This window comes from Adiantum capillus-veneris, chromosome 14 (assembly GCF_014529385.1).
Source record: "Adiantum capillus-veneris isolate H3 chromosome 14, ASM1452938v2, whole genome shotgun sequence".
In the NCBI taxonomy this organism is placed as follows: Eukaryota; Viridiplantae; Streptophyta; class Polypodiopsida; order Polypodiales; family Pteridaceae; genus Adiantum; species Adiantum capillus-veneris.
In genome coordinates this window covers 140,276,584-140,298,551 of record NC_140944.1, presented here as the reverse complement: position 1 = coordinate 140,298,551, position 21,968 = coordinate 140,276,584, and positions in this window count along the sequence as shown.

Here is a 21,968-nt window from a genome sequence, read left to right as displayed (position 1 = left end):
ATAAACAAACATGAAAATACATAAATTACTTTAACTTCACAAGAAGTAAATGATGTCATAAAAGCATTCTTCTATGTAACTTATTTTGAATCTACCAAGGCTTTTCATAAGTACAAAGTCTTTTAGCCGGAATGAGACTGATTATCATACTCATTCTATAGTTCATCAATGACAAAGGCATGTTTCCACCTCCATAGTGGGTCACTTTGTAATATTTGATATGGCCTAACTTTTCTTTTGCCAACACTAAATTTAAATTTCCATCCCAATCAACCATATCGTCAAGAAAAATCTTTTGTATATTCCAAACTTTTTTCCCGTTAGAAAATAAGTTATATCTTATTTCTGGCCATAACACTTTTATCTCCGAGCGTTGCAAAAGATCTTGGCAATATTGTGATGCTAGATCTTCTCGTAGCTCACGAGAAAATGTTCGTAAAAAGAAAGCTCGTTCTCCATCATTTTGAAGCCCAGTGGACAAGTGATTTTGAAGAGACATTTTGAACTAGCAACCAAAGAACAATGAAAAGAATAGTATGGATTTAGAATATTAGCATCTTTACAGTCAAAACATTAGCATCTTTAGCACAAAGCCATTAACATCTTTAACAGATTTGATATGTTCCGATATGTCTCACACACACACACACATGAATCTCTCTCTCTCTCTCTCTCTCTCTCTCTCTCTCTCTCTCTCTCAAAATGGTGTGCTTATTGCCCCTTCATGCAAAATGGTGTGCTTATTACAAGCAACCCACTCACCGTCCTAATAAATTAACAAACACTTGGGCTATGTCTTCTACGGTTCTTTTCAATCTACAGCAAATGCCCATAAGTCTTCCCCCCGCCCATTTAGATAGTGGATGGTTTATATGTGGTCTATGTCTTACAATTAACAGACATGTGGTCTATGTCTTCCATGGTTCTTTTGCATCCATAGCAAATACCTATGTCTACCAACAATTGGGCTCTAGCCTATCCTATCATTTTAAAGGCCAACGCCCCCCCCCCCCCCCCCCCCCCCCCCCCCCCCCCCCCCCCCTCTCCCCCGGGTCATGGGGGTGGTGTATGTCTTCCTTAGTTGTCGATTATCTGGATCATAGTCCAAAGCCCAAGGGGAAGGGTATGGGCTATGGCCATTATCGTAACCTTTATGTGAGGTCCCACTTGGAGCATGTATGCATGTATACCTATTTTGAGTCATGTATGCCAAAGTGTAGGCCCTCATGTTATGTGCTAGAGTCAAAAGAATATCCCTAGTTCGTTTATGGGGACCAAAGTTTCTCTCTCTCTCTCTCTCTCTCTCTCTCTCTCTCTCTCTCTCTCTCACACACACACACACACACACACACACCAAAGTTTCTCTCTCTCTCTCTCTCTCTCTCTCTCTCTCTCTCTCTCTCTCCCTCCATAATGAGTCCATGACTACAAGATGCGTAAGTTCTCTGTCTTCATGATTAAAAAAAGCCGTTTAGTGTAATCCCACTTACAAATTTTGAGATTTACCTCTACATTGTAAATTGCCAACCCTAAACCGGCTGACATTGTCATTGCCGAGCATCTTAACACAAAGCCAAGTAGTGTTCGAAAACATTATTTTTCCAAACATACACAATTCCTTTCCTTGAATTTGCCAAGAGGAAATTCAAACAAAGAACGGCACAATATTAAGCTAAGACTCATTTTTACCAAACATTGAGAGCTTTCAAAGAATGCTTAAAAGAAGTTTTATTTTTTATTTTTTTGGGGTGGAGGGACAGGGCTCAAATTAAGACACATTTTAATTTGCCAGAATGAGGAACTCTGGTTTTTTCTTTTTTTTGCACGAAGCATAGTTCATCAAAGTTATTGCTCAGATTTTGGGTTTGGGGAGGGGAGGGGGGGGTGTTTGGGTTTAAAAGAATTACAGAATTATTAAAAGAAAGTTACCTGCTCAATAGGCGCAATCCGGCAGCAAATTCGTCGATGGCAGGCAGAAGATGACACGCGCAGCAGCAATGAACTAGCGTCTCGTGTAGCTTCGGGCAGCTTCTGACGCGCGCAACAGCAATTAACCTTCGGGCAGCATCTGACGCGCGCAGCAACAGCTTCGGGCCGATATTGCACAGCTGATCTCTCTCTCTCTCTCTCTCTCTCTCTCTCTCTCTCTCTCTCTCTTCGTGCAGAAATCGGAGACTGCCTGGAAGCAGCTCACGTAGCGCTCTCTTTCTTTTTGGGTGGCGGGAGGCTCAGATTGAATTTCTTGGCCTTTCTCGTTTTGCTCCAAGCCTAAGTTTCAAAATTCCCTAAAGAGGTTTTCGTCTCCCCCCATCTCTCTCTCTCTCTCTCTCTCTCTCTCTCTCTCTCTCTGTCTGACGATATGTCCGATATAAATAGAATGGCACTCGAATATTGGGATACAAATAATGGGATATAAATAGACTGGTTTGTGGGATACAAATAATGGCCGATATACTAGACTGGCACTCGAATCCTCTCGACAATTGGCAATGAAAGGGGATACATCATGATGGTATGCGCAACTGTCCTCGTGGTTTCAGAGACACGGGTTCAGTATGGAAAGATTACCCCCCTTCCAATACTCTCTTGAGGCTCCATCACTGGCAATTACACGAACGGAGATTAATAAAATCATCCGATAGGATCTTATACAGTTGGATACTAAGAGGACATGGGTAGACCCTACACAAGAATTGGGCACGAAGATGACCGACTACAAAGAAAACTTCCTACAACTATCTGGAGATGGATTTGTGATTCACCCGAGTTACATGGATACCCACCTATCTCATGGTTTGAGATGTGCTATTGGTCACATTCGTACATCCTCACACCAGTTGGAAATTGAATTTGGCAGATTTAGGGGAATCCCACCTGAAGCAGAATTTGCAAGTTATGCGGAATGGAGCCGGAGACAGAATTACACTATATATGCCACTGCACAGTATACTATGAGATACGTGGGCGTTTTCATTGCCTCTTTAAAGAAGGCTTTGGACCTCTAGATAGAATCATGCAATACCAAGATCAAAGATGCTTAGGCTTGTACCTACTGGAACTACATCGGCACAGGGATAATCTAATGAGAAGACAAAGAGCACTACAGCCTCAGAGGCAGATCACAGATTTCTTCGAATCGAGAGAAGCAGGAGTGGAAGGGGAAGCAAGAGGCCAACAGCCAACACAAAGGAGTACCCACATTCATACCAAAGGCACCCTAATTGACAGAGCGATTGAGCTTAGGAAATCGAGATGACCGCGACCAAGATGCAGAAGCACACTTCACCGGAGGAGACTACAACAAAGGATTAAAAGCATTCTAGCCAGACACCCAGAATGCTCCTAAGAAGTTTATTTAATACTTTGTATTTAGTTTCTCACATTTACCTTCTTACTTAGTACTTTAGTACTAAGGTACCCAGACATTGTAACAGATTCACCACTTTTGTATCAGTTTGGTCTCATAGGTCATTCTGGCCTTTTGAAGACGTTAATATAACATTTCATTTCATTTCATTTCTCTCTCTCTCTCTCTCTCTCTCTCTCTCTCTCTCTCTCTCTCTCTCTCTCTCTCTCTCTCTCTCTCTCTCTCTCTCTCTCTCTCTCTCTCTCTCTCCCTCTCTCTCTCTCTCTCATAACAAGTCTTGAGTTCAACTCTCCTTGTCGAATAGATCTTTAAGATCTCTTGGGATAAATGTGTCCGGCCACTATCGCAAGCTCTAAGTTGAAGTTGAACTGTGTCCGGCCAATGTCCTCCTACACTCTAGGTTGAAGTTCCATGGCCTAGGATTAGTGTAATCCCCCTATAAATTTTGAGATTGACCTCTAAATTTGAATTTGAAGGTGAGAACACCTTCAAATTTAGTCAACATACCTCTATTTCCCATCTATAGGTTTCCCTACCCACAAATAAGTAGAGTAAATCCCTAAAAGCCAAAATAAATAATGGGTTTTTATCGGGAAATTTACTTGAGCTGACATACCTCTAACACCCTCTTTGCAACTCATAGTGTAGAGAAATAGTGAGACCAAGTCGATGAAGAAGCTACCATGGACACCCCAATAGCAATCAACTATTGGGTATACCCTGATTTTGCTATGGACCTGACTTGACCAACACAATGTATTGGTGCATTCATGCATATTGTTTTAGATACAACTGAAAACTTGACCATCTTCTATTAATCCTTGATTAGCTGGTAATAGATCGCTCATATTCCTACCTCGTCATAGCATTTGTACCATTTGCAAATTGCTGCACCAGGGATGTGGGATACCTTTTATCTTGCCTGCCTCCAATTCTGCCTGCACCAGCCATCCCAATGCATCATATCATACATCATACAATAAGGGGAAACATGGAAGCCCTGTCTAATGGATTTTATCAGAGGAAAGACATCCATAAGATTACCATCTCTCTCTCTCTCTCTCTCTCTCTCTCTCTCTCTCTCTCTCTCTCTCTCTCTCTCTCTCTCTCTCTCTCTCTCCTGCAGACCGCAAGACAGGACGAGGGCTCTCTCTCTCTCTCTCTCTCTCTCTCTCTCTCTCTCTCTCTCTCTCTCTCTCTCTCTCTCTCTCTCTCTCTCTCTCTCTCTCTCTCTCTCAGGATACCACCCATCAACAACTGTTGAAATACGAGGAGCATGATTTGACAAATCTCCCAGCTAGACACCAGGAGGACATGGATACAGCCAGCACAGGAGCTGGGCACAAAGATGGCTTTCTACAGAGAGCATCTCCTTCAGCTTACGGTTGATGGTTTTGTGAGGAGGCCCAGATACATGGACACTCACTTGTCTCATGGGATACGATGTGCTATCGGCCAGATACGCACATCTTCACACCATCTGCGGATCGAGACTGGGAGATACAACGGAGTACCAGCAAAGGCCAGGACATGCCCCCTGTGTGACATCGAGCCTCAGAGTTGCACTACACATGCCACTGCCCCGTCTACTACTAGATACGAGGCCACTTCCATTGCTTGTTTAGAGAGGGCTTTGGACCATTCTCCAGAGTCATGCAGTACGAGGATCAGGGATGCTTGGGTTTGTTTTTGCTCGAGCTACGCAGACACAGAGAGAGCCTGATGAGAGGAGAGGCTAGCCAGTCTCAGAGACAGATCACAGATTTCTTTAGAGCTGCCACTGGACACCCGGAGGAGTTACTACCACAGCAGAGCTTGTCGTCTCACACCAGAGGCACACTGTTCGATCGAGTGACTGAGCTGGGGAGATCCAGACACCCATGATTGTGGAGGACTACACAGCATCGGCGGAGGCTGCATCAAAGGATTCGGATCACTTTGGCTCGACATGCACGACGCTCGGTCAGACTAGTGACCATGGAGGAGATTGATGAGATCCGCCAGCGAGACCGATGCTGGATCTTTTGTGATCTATCTATCCTAGCTAGCTTCTTAGTTCACACCTAGTAGTTTAAGATTCCATAGTAATTTATTGTGACATTTGTCATTTCATTTTTGTCATCTTGTTACTCTGACTTTGTATCACATCCACCACATTGTAATTTTCTGGTCTCATAGGTCACTTTGGCCTTTTGAAGACGTTAATATAACATTTCATTTCTCTCTCTCTCTCTCTCTCTCTCTCTCTCTATCACACACACACACACATGTGAACAATGATCATACACCACTCATTGCTCTCTCTCATGTATGTGACAATACTCATTATACATTGAAATCTATAGCCACAACATTAAGTTGCATAATTTAATTCAAACTTTGCAAATTGTGTGGGCTTTTAAGGGTGCATGACACATAAGCATGGTGAGTGCCACTTAATGGTGAAGAACGATCAACATGTAAGTCCCATCGTAGGATATTTTCATTAATAGAAAAAGTTAACCTGGGCATCATAAGCTTTTGACATATTGATTGCTTTTGATATACTTCATGCATCAGGTCCTAGAATTGAGCTTTTAAGTGTGAAACAGTTGAAGAGAGGAGATGGAATTTGAAGAAGTGAAAGAGTAAAAAAATAGCAACCAACAATCAAAATACAAGTGAACTTACATAAGGATATAGTCTCATTTTGGTCAAGATGTATGCAAATAGGTGATTTTGTTGCATAAGATCGGTGTAATTTCCTACCCTCAAAATGCACATATGTAAGTATATGGTGTGAGGAATCAGGACATCAACCACACTTAGCTAGATATGTGGTGTGTCTTCTAGAAGCTCACTATGTTGTGGTAAAGTCATTATGCATGACATGCCAAGGAATTTTGTTGAAAGCTTCTATAAGAGAGAACATGCTATTGAGATCGAGGTAGTTGATTGGAATAGCTAGAATATTTGGTTCAAGAAAAGCTACATCATTGAGCTCTAGCTTGTGTGGAAAGAGTACTATGGTGGAGTTTGTAATATAGTGAAGCATTGAAACAAGTAACAAAGCTAGTCCATCAAAAGAAGCTTGCATGGACAATTGCTAGAAATTTGAAAATAGTGTAAAACTCGAAACCAAAAGGGTTTTTTTGTTGACAATCACTCATGCTATTACTTAGGCTTGGATGAAGTTTATGCAAGACTCAAAGAAGAAGAAGTTGGCCTTGAGCTCGTTATTATACTTGACAAACTTTGGCAAGTAGCTTCAACCAAGCGGTGTTGCTCAAAGAGTGCTAATATTTCTTGTAGCATAATATGGCACATGCGATTATGTTGAGGGTGACGGCATGTAGAGCTAAGGAAGGCATGACAAGTTGTTATATTTTATTCTAGAGCTCAATCCCTCTATCAACACCTTGGTCCTGCAAAGGCAATACAGTGTAACACAAATAAACACAAAAGAAGATAAAAGCTGATGTCAAAAGTTGAATTAACTCTGCAAAAATAAAGCAGTTAGAACTGCTTGTGTTAGAGCCTAGTCCAAAAATAGTTAAAAAGTGCTTACAATATCATGAACGATTTCGACTATATGGCAAGTGTAATGTAAATTATGGCTTGCAAGCAACCTTGCATCACAACACATGCAGATGGATGCCTTAAAGCTTCATAACCCGCTCATTGCACTTGACTTGCTTTCTTCAGTACATTAAGCCAGAGTTTCAAGACATGGAGCCATACACTATCAAGCCACATTTGAGTTGCCTTAATACACTACTCTAAACATGCCTGAAGGGCCTATCTTTCCCCTTTCTGTAACTTCACCTAACTAGATATTTGTGCATGTTCACTAGAAGCTCATGATGTTAAGCACTCTATCAAATACAATGAGAAAGAATATAATTTCCTACATGATAAAATGTACAAAATGTTGTGCTTTTGTTAACAAACAGACTATCAGAAGAAACGTATAGGAAACCAATTCTAATCTTAGATTTTCATTGTAAATGCTTAGCAGTAGATAGTTACCATTCAGTAATTGTGTTTGACCTAGGATTTGCTCGCTCTAACTAGTAACCACATAGCTACTATAACAAAACTCTAGAGGCACCTTGAGATTGCTTGTCCCATCGAGCAATTCTTAACTTACCATATAGAAACTCAGAATTTTGCTCTTTGTAGCTAGCAACTCTACAAACTTACTATATAGGAAACCCAACGGAGCTTATAAATTGCTAGTTTCATCTAGCAATTACTAACTTACCATATAAAAAATTTGGAATTTCCTACTTGGATCTAACAAATCCACATACTTACCATTTAGAAAATCTAGAGGCATTTTGAATTTGCTAGTTCCATGTAGCAAACTACAACTCACCATATAGGAAATTCTGTAAAATAATAATTTTGCTAGATCCATCTAGAAAAAAGCTCTAAAGTTTCTAGTTCTATCTAGGAAGTACACAAAACGCAATGGGTGTTGCTATATGGTAACATGTCCAAAGTTCCTTGTGCGCGCATCTCTTGCGGCACCTACGACACCCTGATCAACGCTGTAGCCAAGCCACGGGCTCAAGAAATTTCCTTCCTCGTTCAGAGCTCTGTGAGTCTCTGTTCTTTGGTGTTGAACGGTTGTATCCGGTGAAATGGCCACTCACGCACTGTGGGGGAAAGAGAAACGTACATGAGCCGCTTTGCTTCCTCTCTCTCTCTCTCTCTCTCTCTCTCTCTCTCTCTCTCTCTCTCTCTCTCTCTAAATCAATGTCCTTGCCGCTGGCCTAGCCAAGCAATCTAGAGCCATATCACACTACTCGTTTGCTCCTGCAAGCAGTCCGCACCGGCGCGGACTGGTTGTAGTAGCAAACCATCGTCTGAAGAAAAAATCCCTGTTTTCTATTTTATCTAAAAAATATAGGGTAAATTTCCAAAATACCCCTCTAGTTTGTGAAAATTTCCAAAATACACCTCAAATTTCACAAATTCCCAAAAAAACCTCAATATTTTGTCATAAATTCTCAACTTTACCCACCAAATTTACCAAAATTCCTAAAACACCATTGGTTGTGAGTTAAATATCTCCAAAGATAAAAAAAAAATTCAAGCTTTTTGTAAGAAGACTGATTGTCTATCAATACAAGATGTAAAAACTAGAATTTGATTTGTCATTTAGGCTTTGGAGATGAATTGCTTCACTATTTTCAAACATAATTGCCTTTTACTTGAGATAATTTGTGTCAAATTACATGCTAATCACTCAAAAACGGATCTCAACAATAAAAAAGGAATAAAGATCAAAAAATGTTGAACAATCCAAACAAAATAAATACAAGGGAATTTTGGGAATTTTTGAAATTTGAGGGATATTTTGGGAATTTCAACAAAATAGAGGGGATATTTGAGGGATATTTTGGGAATTCCAACAAAATAGAGGGGCGTTTTGGTAATTTTCCCAAAAATATATTTCTTGTTAGGCAAAAAGCGGCCCATTTGAGATGGCGAGCTGTCAGAGGACCGGACTTACCAGCCCAGCCATCTTTTCTATTGCACACCAACGTGGTCATTCTCCAAAAGTGGGACTTGAATGTAGCTTGTAGGCTTTGGGCATTGGTAGTCATCAAGAAATGTGCATGCCTTACCACCTGACCACGGGCCACTTGCGAAAAAACATGGCCAACATTTTGCTTATAGCCAAATGTGACACTATGAGGCTGCCTCTATCCAAAGGGAAATTGGGCAGGTTCTTTGACATGTGGTTTAACTATGCATTTTTTGCATTCTCTAAATTTTGCGACACTTGAATTTAATTTAAAGCAAAGAGCTTGTTGGATAAGGACAAGTAGACAATTGTTGACCATATGGTTGATGATCCACCACTTGTCTAGGCTATAACATTGGTGGATCTGGTGTTTTTTGCAAGCAAAATACGATGTGTAAATAGCCATTGCAGTTTAATTTTTTTTTACTAGTATTGAAATTTCTATAAAGATTCGCTCGTTAATTTTGTTGCTCGAAAATACTTGCTCGCCGTCTTGTACAACTCATGAAGAAAGACTGTTCTCATATGGAAATTGTCCGAGTCAATGCATATTTTCCAGACTGCAACATCACTCATTTGATTTCTGATTGTCCAAAAAATCCAAGCAAAGTGGTTAAAAAAACTTTAAACATTTTGGAGGCGATCCCTTCAAGCAGTGGTTCAGAGAATGAAACTGTAATACCTATACAAGTTATCACACGAGCTCAGGCTCAAAAAGAGAAAGAGGGACCTGTAAGTGAAGAATTAGGACTGAAAACACCTAGCATTGAATGAAAAAGCCAATGACACACATGGAAGGCTAGAAAAGCACGTGTAGGAGTTAAGAAAGAATCAGAACAAAATGTCCTAACAGAAGAATTACAACGAACCAAAGACAGACTGGAAAAACTTGAAAGACAAACAGTTCAAAAACCAGAAACACCAACACAAATAGAGCTTGAGAAGAAAGGGGAATCAAAAAGTGTGGGATCAGGCAGATGTGTCCTAGTAGAGAAAGTAAACGAACATCTAGACACACTCTTGAAAGCATAGAACTCAAGGCTTAAAATTGACCAAACTCGGGAACAAAAATGGATGACATATCCCTTTGCTGAGTTAGAAAAAAAGAGATTGGAAATGTGTCAAAAGATGATCCAAACAACGCAAACCTTACTAGAGCCGGCTGCAAGGAAACAAGTGGAGGAGATAGAACTTCCAGTATCAATATCAAGGACCCTCCAACACACGGATCTGAAAGAATAACTGTTAGCCCGGAAATTGAATTGGAACCTGAACATGCAATTGAAAACCCTGGGATAGTGCTGAACTCAACAGACCAAACTTCAGAAGGTTTTCAACCTATCATACCGGAATTGTATAAAGGGGACGAGGGCTTGAATGATCTTTTTAGAAAAATAAGGGAAGCCAATGAAGCCAATGAACTAAGCGAAAGGGTTAACAAAACCAGTATGGGAGAAGATGCCTTTCTTCTCCTATTGAAGAATTTGAGGCAAGACCTCAAGCAGATCTAGAAATGCACTTGTGTTGGGGAGACAAGGGGTCCGTGAAATCTTGGGATATATCTCTGAGAACTTTTTCCTCTTACATGGGAGAGTATGAAGCAAAGTCGGATGTGAAGGTTGTTCCATCACAAAAACTCTCTACAAGGAAGGGTAGGGACTCCCAAGGGTTGATAACCATCTTATCAACTCTAGTGACTTGTACCATTATGCTAGCCGAGTTTCTTAGAGTAAGACCTAATATGTGAAAACGGTAGAAAAATGTCTCGAAAAATTTAGAGTAGGGGATCCAAATCCACGAATGTGGGAAGGAATCAAGGAATTAGAGAAACCTCAAGCAAACATGCAACCAGTGCCCTTAAACAAGGTAGGAGAATACTGTGAACGGGAAGATGGCAATACCACGCTCCCAATTGAATTAGAAGGTGTCACCACCATGGCAATTCTTGACAGTAGAGCCGGTGTAGCCATCGCGACAAAGGATGTATGGAAGAAATGGGGAAAACCATCTTTGAAAACCACCATGATGAAGTTGCAATTGGCTGACGGCTATATGGAGAGGCCCATAGGGCTTTTGGAAAAAATAGTTGTTACATCTTGCGGAATTGAGTACGAGCATACGTTTGCTATAGTGAATTTTGGCAAGAAAAATAGCTATGACATAATACTTGGGTGACTGTTCATACGATAATTAAACATGGTCCAAGATTGGAGCTGCATAATCAGGCTTTAACGTTTCATTGTTCAGCCATGAAAACTTTCCAACAACTGTGACAATTAGGAGTGTATTGGCTGACTATGCGTATTGATCTTCATGATTATGTAACTAGTTGCGCTAAATGCAGATCAAGCCCACCCATCGTACATACGACATTGTTTCAAATAACACTTACACTAGAATGGAGTCAATATATTGTTGACCTTGGAGAAATAGACATTTCTTGAAAATATCACCAAAGCACGGCAGAGAACGATAGAACTAGAAGCTCGTGATTTTACTCTAATTGAAAATTGTCTCTATAAAAGGGGAAAGGATAACCAGCTTAGGTTGTGTGCAACAGAGAACATGTACATTCCAATCCTAGAACAAGCACATGGAGGGATTAGTAGAGGCCATTTCTCAAGGGAAAAGACAACAAAAATTGTCCTCACCTCTGGAATATGGTGGCGAACATTACATATGGACGCGAACAAATATACCAAACGATGCGAGTCTTGTCAATGAACCAATGTACCAATAAAGTGGGATGAGATGCCCTTACAACCAATGATGGGAGCCAGAGCTTTTGCCAAGTGGGAAATAGACTTTGTGGGACCAATCTCACCCCCTGCTTACAAAACACATGCCCATTATATCATCGTGGCCACAGATTATCTCACCAAACCGATAGAAGCTAAAGCTACACAAAAGGTTGATTCCAGGACACTGCACAATTTCTATAAAAAAATGTCTTTGTTAGAAATGGTCTACCTATAGAAATTGACAGTGATCGAGGCACACATTTCATAAATGAGATGATCAAAAATCTTCTTGAAGACTTCATGATAGTTCATAAGAAGTAAACTCCTTACCACCCATAGGGTAGTGGCCAAGCAGAAGCTACAAACAAGACTCTATGCACAATCTTAACTAAGGTAGTATCAGAGTCTAGGACAGATTGGGAACAGAAGCTACATTCAACTTTATGAGCGTATAGGATTTTACAACACCTCTATAGGAACAATTCCGTACAACATGGTGTTTAAACTTAATGCTATTCAGCCTATGTAATTCTTAATCCCAACACTAAGAGTAGCAAAATGTCTACATTGGACAGTTCATGAAATTTCTTCACAAATAGATGACCTTGAAAAGCTAGATGAACTTTGCTTGAAAGTAGTAGCTTCTATCCATGCACAAAAAAGAAGACAAAAAGAATTTTTTGATAAGCATGTATGCTCCAAAAAATTCAAATAGGCCATTATGTTTTGGTTTACACGTTAAAACAACACGCAAAGAAACTCAAAAAGCGAGGGACGGGACCCTTTGTGATCAAAGACTTATCACCAAGTGGGGCCATCAAGCTTGCTACATTAGATGGGGAATAAATGCTTAACTGGATTAGTGGTTGTCGACTAAAAATATTTCATCTACCACTAAACCCAAAAATGCTCCAACAAATCCATCATGCAAAGAAACAGACGCAGTCAAAACAAAAGATTGTTGCAGAAGCTCAAGCAAAGGCCAAGGAAAGGGTAGCAAAAAGGAAGCTTCTTCGACAGAAACAACAACATGGACCACCTCTAAATATTAATGCCATTAAGGTAACAGACTTTGACACAGAGACCATACTGGAGCCCGAAATCGATGTCAAAATAGGACACAATCACGTGAAGATCACAGAAATGCTTGATTCGAGAGTCCAAGGCAATTTGATCTCCTACAGTCTGTACAAGCAACTTCAACTTGACAACCAATTACAAGAGACGAAACACAAACTCCACAGTTATTCAGAACACTCGATCAAGGTACTGGGATGGACGGTGCTCATAGTACAGGTCAACCAACATGTCAATCCGCATAAATTTTATGTGGTAGAAGATATGCATATACAACATGCCTTATTTCTAGGGCAACCTTGGCAGAGAAGGTTAATGTACAACTTGAATGGAGTCAGAACACTGTGAGTATACAATCTAATTCAGAAAAACAACAAGTTTCTTTCTCTACAAAAGCTGCAAACAAACTATCAATTTGTAATCGACGGACAAAGGAAAGCAGCCCTTACAAGCACCCATTGTCCAACAATGGATTCCAAAGAGCAATTCAAGGCAGGAAGAGCAAGTCCTTAGGGAAAATACTATTGTCCACAACAAGAGTTTGATGAATCATAAGCCAAAGGAGAGAAGTCACCAAAGGGCACCCCAACACCCACATATTCCGTACAACAAAGCTATCAAGCAGATTTGGATCAGGAAGAATCAAGTTGCCAGGAATGAGCAAAAAGAAATTGTAGATAGCTCTCCAATAATATTTACTACAAACAGGACGAACTCTCGCTAAAAATAGATATGGGTACCAAAGAAGTTACTCAAGGCTCAAAGACAACATACACGAATCTGGATTCAAAAGCAACAACCTCAGGAACTAACAATACACAACTTCCACAAACAAACAACGACAAGTTCCAATCAATTAATACCCAAAGTTCAGATTTGGAAACCTAAGCAAAGAACAATCACAAATACAAAGACAATGGGCAGCCTGGCTTCACAAACTCTATTGATCATCAAAGAAAGAGCAAGAATATTGGAGAGTTTTTTGTTCCGACGACCTCACCAGGAGCATACATCCATACGAAGCTTCAACATCGAATGCCAATAAGCATTAGGCTTATACCTTCCTCTTGCACAATATTAATTTTTCCGTGCATTGCTTGAGTATGCATATAGGTCCACATTACATGGCTAGCATTAGCACTTTTTTGAGTCCCATACACAGCACATGCCCAAGGGCGCTACACTGTCGTGTAGGGGGACTTTGACTAGGAAGGGGGGAGGCATTGACATTTTCAATGTGGAACCGACACTCTACAAGTGTAAAAAAGGGGCACTGTTTTCCACGATTTCATGGGTTTTTGTGTTTGATTGCGAGTATTTTGGTAAACGTGAGTAGATATGCCTTTAATTATTATGTGATAACATATGACAAAGGACAAACACCAAGATGAGCCTCTAGTGTGTGTACATATGTAAAAATCCTAGTTTTCATGCAAAAAAGTGAAAACGGAGCAATCCGGCCAAAAATACTACGAATAGATGTATATAGTGGTGTATTATGCTATTATCTAATTATCTTGATTTTTGGATAATTGTTAGATATTTTTCTTTATTTTTGATTATTTTTCATCAAAAAACAAAGAAAAATAGAAAGAATAGGTGAAATGATGACATGGGGACAAAAGAAAAATATGGGAGTGATCAATAAGTGAACGGTAGCTTATGATGAAGATGGGGTGCAAATATGAGAAAAGTTGCGGAAAGCCAATTTGGCCAATTTTTGAACTGAATGACAATTTTTTTGAAAACAGAGCAACCGGAGTTTAAATGAAGAAATTTATGAGCCTAAAGTACATTTCACAACAAGATAGGGGCACAAGTCAAATTTGGTAAAAAGTGGTCCAGGGAACCCCAATATAAGTTTCTTTGGATCCACTTAGTAGCTCATTTTCACTATTACAAGTGAGAGAGATCTTGGGAGACCTAGAGCGCTTGGATCTTCTACGACTCCGTATGACACACACGACACACCAACCGGCGTCAAATATGAGAGGTAGACTCGTTACCACGATCGTTTCTTGTTCTACACTCTCTTTGTCGCAAAAAACTTCAAAAAACGGCAATGCTACAAGACTTGACAGGGGTTGACCCTAACCCAAAAGAACACCTCTATGACCTCCGATGTGGGTTTAGGTCAACTGGAAAAACCCTAACCTCTTCAAACAAGACAGAGACTGATCAAGAAGGAATCACCAAAACGACACAATACTTCATGAGAAGTTATGTCTCAAGCATGGCTATAAGCCAAGTTAGCCTCCCCCCAAATCGATCATCAAAAGTGGACCAAAACATCGAGTAAGACTTCGGAACCACAAAGCGTCATTTGGGCCTCACGGCTGAGCTAGGTGTCCATTTTCTACCAAACTTCACAGGCGTCATCGACATATCAGCAACAACCAACATGTAAGATCAAACATCAAGAAATTTTTTTGCCGACAGTCTCCTCAGCAAAAGACGCTATTTGAGAGACAAATCACCAAAAAGGGCATCTGTGAGTTCACATGATTCATCATAGCCACAAGAGGGTGCCCAACAACATCCACATGCAGGGGAATTAAAGATCAAGAAGAATCTTTGCGGGAACACGTCCACTAATGAAGAAATCTCTTTTGGAGATTGAAATGCTAAACAAGGAGTTTCAAAGCTGAACAACTAACTTTTTAAAGTTAAAACCAGCTAGTAGGGATTAGGGCACAATCACAAAAAAACACCTCAAGGCATCAAAACCATTTGTTATCAATGAAGACATTATACGCGTATGATGTCTCACAATCAGATTTGGCACAAAAAGCACTCACATGACTTCACCAAACCATTCTGCATACCCTAAACATGGAGCACATAAGATTTCATCAGATGTGGAGCCAATTAGGGTACTCAAGACCCATAAAACGCAGAGTCTTAGCCTAATTTCATTTTTTGGCCTTGAACTTATCAAAAGGGCTTCAAATCATGTGAAATTTTATACACATCATAAACATAGCCCATATATCACATGCATATGCTCATAAATGCATTTTGTAAAAAATAGACATTATACGCGTATAAAGTCTAATTCTATCACAGAGAAGTGCTGCCAACATTTTGATCATCCAAACTTTTTAAGCATATCACACCTCACCTCTACACCAAATTTGGATAAAATTGGGAATGTTTTGATCACTACTCACATCAGTTCCAAAAACAAACCTTGAGCTCAAGAGCACTTATCTTATTTCATATGTACACCTATCAAAGCCATATAAACATCATGAGCAACCTCTACAACAGTTCTGGGTCAAAAATTCCAAAATAGACATTATACGCGTATAATGTCTATTAGCCCTGAATTGACAGATTGTAATGGTTTTGGAAAGTCTAACTCTTTGAACACATCGTCATGAGCTACCCAGCACACTTCAATTACAAATGGATGTGTTTTGACCTTCACTCACTCAAAAGAGTGGAATCATGTGTGATGACACCTCTTGAAGCCTTTTTGACATAATTCACAAGTCCAAGTTCATATCAGAGATCATGGACACCTTGCACAAGCCATACACAACCTGCCTATGGAATTTCAAGCTGTTTTGCATTAGTAGACTTTATACGCGTATAATATCTAAACTCATATGCAGAGGCGAAACCCAACAATTTTGAGCACAAGCTTGTGCACCATGTTGTACACACATCATGCCTTCAATTTGGACAAGTTTGGGCTAGGCGATGACCACTAGGAGTACAAAATCAAAAAATCCCACCAAAGGAAGCATTCTAGGTCCCCATCCACATAACCCATCTCCAAATAAAAATCAGAGTTCATGAAGGGAGTCCTAGTCACAAAAGGAAGCTACATGGGAAGTCTAAGCCAAAAAACTCAATAGAGACATTATACGTGTATAATGTCTTCCTATAGACAAATGGTAGTTTTGGGAAAAATTTCACTTCCAAGGTCTTTAGCCCAGTAATATTAGTCCAAAGCTCAAGTCCCATCAAGTTCTATGGCTCTATACCCATCTTAACCCCATTATCAGAATCCAAAGCTCTATGAATGATATTTGACTCCAAGCACAGGAGGAGAAGCCCAAATCAAATTCTTATGTCACAAGAGGGTATCCCATGCCAATGACCACTTACACTTCAAGCATGAGCCATTTTGGCCAGAGTAGACATTATACGCGTATGATGTCTCACTGAATTGAAAATGAACCTGGAGGCTAACTTTAACCCCTCTCAGCCTCCACAACATAATTATGAGAGCATCTACCTCATTTCATCCCATTTGGGCCTCATATACTCAAAACTAAGCTAGAATCCATCTTCAAGCCTACAGGGGTTTCTAGTGGTCACAGCTTGCCCAAATAACATCCAAATTGAAATCCAAGCATACATTCATGAAGCACATGATAAGTGTTGTGCACATGTGAAATATCATTCTGTTTTGAGCACTTTGACATTATACACGTATAATGTCTCATAGCATCAATCTGCACCCAAAAGAAATCATAACCATGCGCACTGGACCCTTAGACCCTAATTAGCTTGTGTTTCAATCTAAAAGTCATTTGGATAGCTAAAAGCTGAGAAAATGCAAGATTAAGTAACTTTTGCACTCGAAGTGCCCGCAGGATCTATGGAGGCCAGTAAATCACCAGCAAAGAAGAAAATAATGTCTATAAAGGACATTATTGCAGCTAGTGATCCCTAAACACTGCCAGAGGAGACACTCAAGCCAACAAAGGCTTGGGTAGATGAGGCCACTCTAGAAAAGAAAGGAGTGGCAGTATACTAAGGCACATTCAGAGACCCACAAGGCAACACAATGGATATCCCAATGAATCCATGGGGGATGTTAGAATTTGCAAACTGGGAAGAAACCCTCAACTAGGTGGAAAGATCAGACCTCCATAACTTCTTCACAGCACCACCACTAGGTGTGGATGTTCAGAGAGTCAATGAGCTAGCCAGCTCAAAGGTAGCAGTGAACACGGCCTTGGACGGTCAGAAGACAGAAACTTTGATCACCCCTCAAACCATAGCAGATTCACTTGGGCTCCACAATAAGGGAAGCTCAGTTTGGGAAAGGAGAGACGAACTAAAGGTCTACGCCTAAAAGAAGCCTAATCAAACATTTGAAGACCTGGTGGACCCGAGAGCTACAAATATATGCAAACTCTACAACCAATATTTCCATGTTTGTAGCAAGAGGCCCCAAAAATACACCACTCCTCCCCATGCACTGGCAACAACCATAACTTGGGCATTGAAAAGCATCATGCCCAAAGAAATGAACTACACCCAATACCTGCATGAGCAAGCTCTTGGCATGGGCATGGAAAAGCCTAAGTACATTGGAGGAGGGGAAACCTTCACAAAGATTGCATATGAAGCCATCACCACTAGAGGACACTGGCCAGAGCCACCAACACTGAAGGAGTGGTTCAAGCTAAAGCCACATACATAAGACGAGCCAGTAAGTGCAGTTGCTCCACTAGTCACCACAAGGCTAAGAAGAAGGTTAGAAACAATACCCAAAGAAGAGCCTGTGGAACCACCAAAGAAGAAAGGAAAAGTAGCACTAGATTCCAGACCCGGCAAAAGTCGGAGGAAGCTCCTCTAGACCTCTAGAGGACCAGTTTGATCACTACATTCGGGTGTATGAGGAGACAGAAAGGGTGCTTGAACAGCAGAACTTAGAGTCTTTCATTATGGAGGAATTTCAAGATATCAAGAAGAAGCTGAAGTAAATGACAGAACCTCCAGTGAAGAAGGATCAAGAGGGCGATAGGATGAAAGGTGAAACACCACCACCTTCACCACCAGGCTCTTCCACCCCTCCTCCAAGTCCAAAATCCTCTACACCCAAACCACAATCCTCACCAAGAGCAACAGAAGAGGCCACACATGCACCTAGGGATAAGGAGGAAGACAAAAGATACACATATGAAGACCTCATTCAAGACGGGTACACAATGGCAGAGGCTTCGATAGTAGTTTACGAAACTCTTGTTCTGCCATGGGCTGCAAAAGAGGAACAACAGAGACAAGAGTTCTCTACGGGCCAGTACAGGGTTGATAGATCTGAAGAACCAAGGGTAGACCAAGAATCACAAAGAGTAGCTCCAAAAGGATACTCCACACAACCTGGAGTGCCAGGGTTGATTCACACCCCTCAAGCACCTATATGGAGACCATTAACCAACCCGTGGAGAGTACCACCAGCAGGAGTAATGATCAGTACGGGACATCAGGTTGCATTTGCTGGCCCTATCAATAGGCCAATAGCTAGAAACCTGGTAGCAGAAAATGAAGATGACATAAGAGCCGCCTATCAGATACTGGACAGAGTCAGAACGTGGTCTCTTACCATTGCTGAAGAGAACAGTATGTTGCGTACCAGGGATGATAATATGCAAATGGAACATGATAACCTTTCAAACTTGGTACAAGTTACTCACCTAAAAGCTGAAGAAGCAGAAAAGGAGCTCAAAACTCTCACTACAACACTAAGGGAGGCTGAGAGCAAATGTGACACTCTCACACTAGAGATGGCAGAGGTTTCAAGACAAGTCAAGGCTCTCCAAGAGGAAAAGGAGAAGGTAGAAGATGATCTAGAGGCCGCAAAAGATGAAGTGCTCGAGCTAAAAGAAAAATTAGAGCTTCAAGATTTGACAATCAAAAAATTAAGGGCCACACCAAGGGCAGTGCTGCAAGCAAGTGCAGGGGCAGATACTCAAGTTATACAAGCATTGGAAGCGCAAATCACCAACTTGCAGAAGGAATTACGACTGGAGCAAAGACAATGAATGCATATGGCAAAGAGGGGTATAGCGCCATGGAAGAAAGAATGAAAGCCAAACACAAAGCTCTTCACAAAGAGTATGAAGAACTCCAAAAGAATCTGGCAACACTGCAAGAGACAATGGTTGACATGATAGACAAGTTACTAAACAAGATACACTTGTCCAACAACAGATCGCAGAATTACAAAGAGAGATAGCAGAATTCAAGACACAAGAATCAGAACCAGAGCCCAGTGAAGCAGGGACAAACGCCAGTGCAACTGTGTTTTTGCTCATTTTGGAGCTTATTTTGGCCGTAAACTGCTCATCCGAGGTTGGATTTGAGCACTTTGACATTGTAGACTGAGGTTCTGGGCCAATCCAGACGCGATGGCGCTATCCATTTTGCCAAATAACTCACTATTTTTTTGCTGTTTTGGCTGTGTAAGTTTTTCCTATGAGCAAAGCTTCTTCTCCAATTTGTGATTGTATCTGGCATATTTTACCCATATTGTGTGAGCTATTTGCCCCATTGATGTTGGCCCAAGCTCATTTGTATCTAAACATCAGAAATTCTCCTCCTTTGAGCTGAGTTTTTTGGGTGTGTATGTGTGTGTGTCTCTCTGTGTGGAGTGGGTAACTGGGTAGTCTCTCTCCTCTCACTCCATCGGTGTGTTCCCTGTCTCGGCCACGTGGGTTGTATAAGCCGAGTGGTGCCCCATAGTGTGTGTGTATATCATCCCAAGAGTGTGTGTCGGGTCATTATAGAGGTGTTCTGTGTGTTTCCATCCCACTCACATTTCTTTTGGCGCCCCCACGGAGGATCTTCTTCGAGTACCTTCTGCTTTGAGCTTCAAGCTTCGAGATTTGGGATTACAGGTTGCACACTACAGGTTAGAGGTTACAGGGCTAGGTACAGGTACAGGTGATTCACACAGGTATATGTACCTGGAGTACAGTGATATACTAGCAGTGGTAGTCACTTGCAGTTGCCGTGGGTATGCATCATTTGGCGCCTGTTTGAGCGCATTGTCTACTGGTATTGTACGTTACTTGTGGAAACTGCCATTGTACGCATTTGTGGAGCCATACTTGTTTTTTTTTTACAGTCCATGCCATTTCTGAGACTTGGTCTGGAAGATAGTCATTTCTGATACTTGACTATACGAGATTTGCACAAGCCTTCGTGTGAGGGTCCATAGCGTGAGGTTTTATTGAGCTGGGGGATTCTCAAATGTGAAGATCCTTTCGGTGATATAGGTAGCTGGAGCACCCTTTTCATGACCTCGCCATAGGCTATGTACTTGTGATTCCTATTTGATGCTCGGGTTCTATTGTTGGCAGTTTATGCATACATATACAGTCTATATTTTGGGTTCACACTGCTCTTCTTCTGGGGAAACTCTGCCAAAATTTTTCCAAGTTGTGATGGCTGGTTTTTTGGTATTTTGATCCATTTATGCTGTTATGCTGCTGAAATTTTGGCAAAATCAGAGGATAAGACAGGTGTGCTTTCTTGGGAGCTGCATGGTTGACTTTAATGGATGATCAAAATGGCCCTCAATTCACTCCTTTTCATTTAACTCAGAGAATCCAGATAAATGTTCATGTGTCCAGGAAGATTTTTTTCGAGCAGCGCATAGTCTTTATGTTCGGGCCAAGAAGATTAAGAGAGATCCTGGAATGTCCTTTGCCTGTTGTAATTTCGATGATTAACTATGAAAACTCATTTGATGTGCATGTGTTTGTCCTTATCTAAGCTTGAGCATCATTGAGGTTTCTAGGGATTGAGTCAGTCAAAAGTTTTGGGTTTTTGCCCGTGTGTTCGAAGGGGTTCTCAAAGCATCGTAGCTTGGGTAGCCATGGCTTTCTCTTATTCGGAGTTTCATGGAAGAAGTGAAGAAGATGTAGAAGAATTTTTGGAAAAGATGGAGGTTGCGTGCATTAGCAACCAGATTCATGACCCGATGCAGATGTTACGTCTTCTCCAAATCTGTTTGAAGAGTGATTCATGAGTTTGGTCCAAGGCATTTGAAGAGGAGTTGCGTGGAGCTGATCCACCCTTAAGGTTGAGTTGGGACAATCTAAGGCATGTATTGGAAGTGGAGTTTGTGAAGACAGAAGATCCTGACAAAGTCTGGCAAGAAGTACAAGGTTTGGTGCAGAAGGAAGGTGAGCCAGTAGATGCGTACATATGTAAGTTCTCATTGGCATGGGAGCGGATGTGCAAGGCCTTAGCACCACAATTACCCCTGCCTGACATGATGAAGAAGGACAGATTCTTGGCTGGTCTTTGGGAGAATATACGTTGGAGAGTGGAGCTAAAGAAGCCTAGGACATATGAAGATGCACTAGAGGTAGCAAGGAACAAATAGTGGAAGTTGAGGAAAATGAGCCAGTTAGGGGTGGAGTCTTTGCCCATGAGATCTGAATTTCAGCCTATGGATTCTTTGCAAGGCCGCATGCCAGCGGTTCATCATGAACTAGTGGTTCCTGTTACTCCTCAG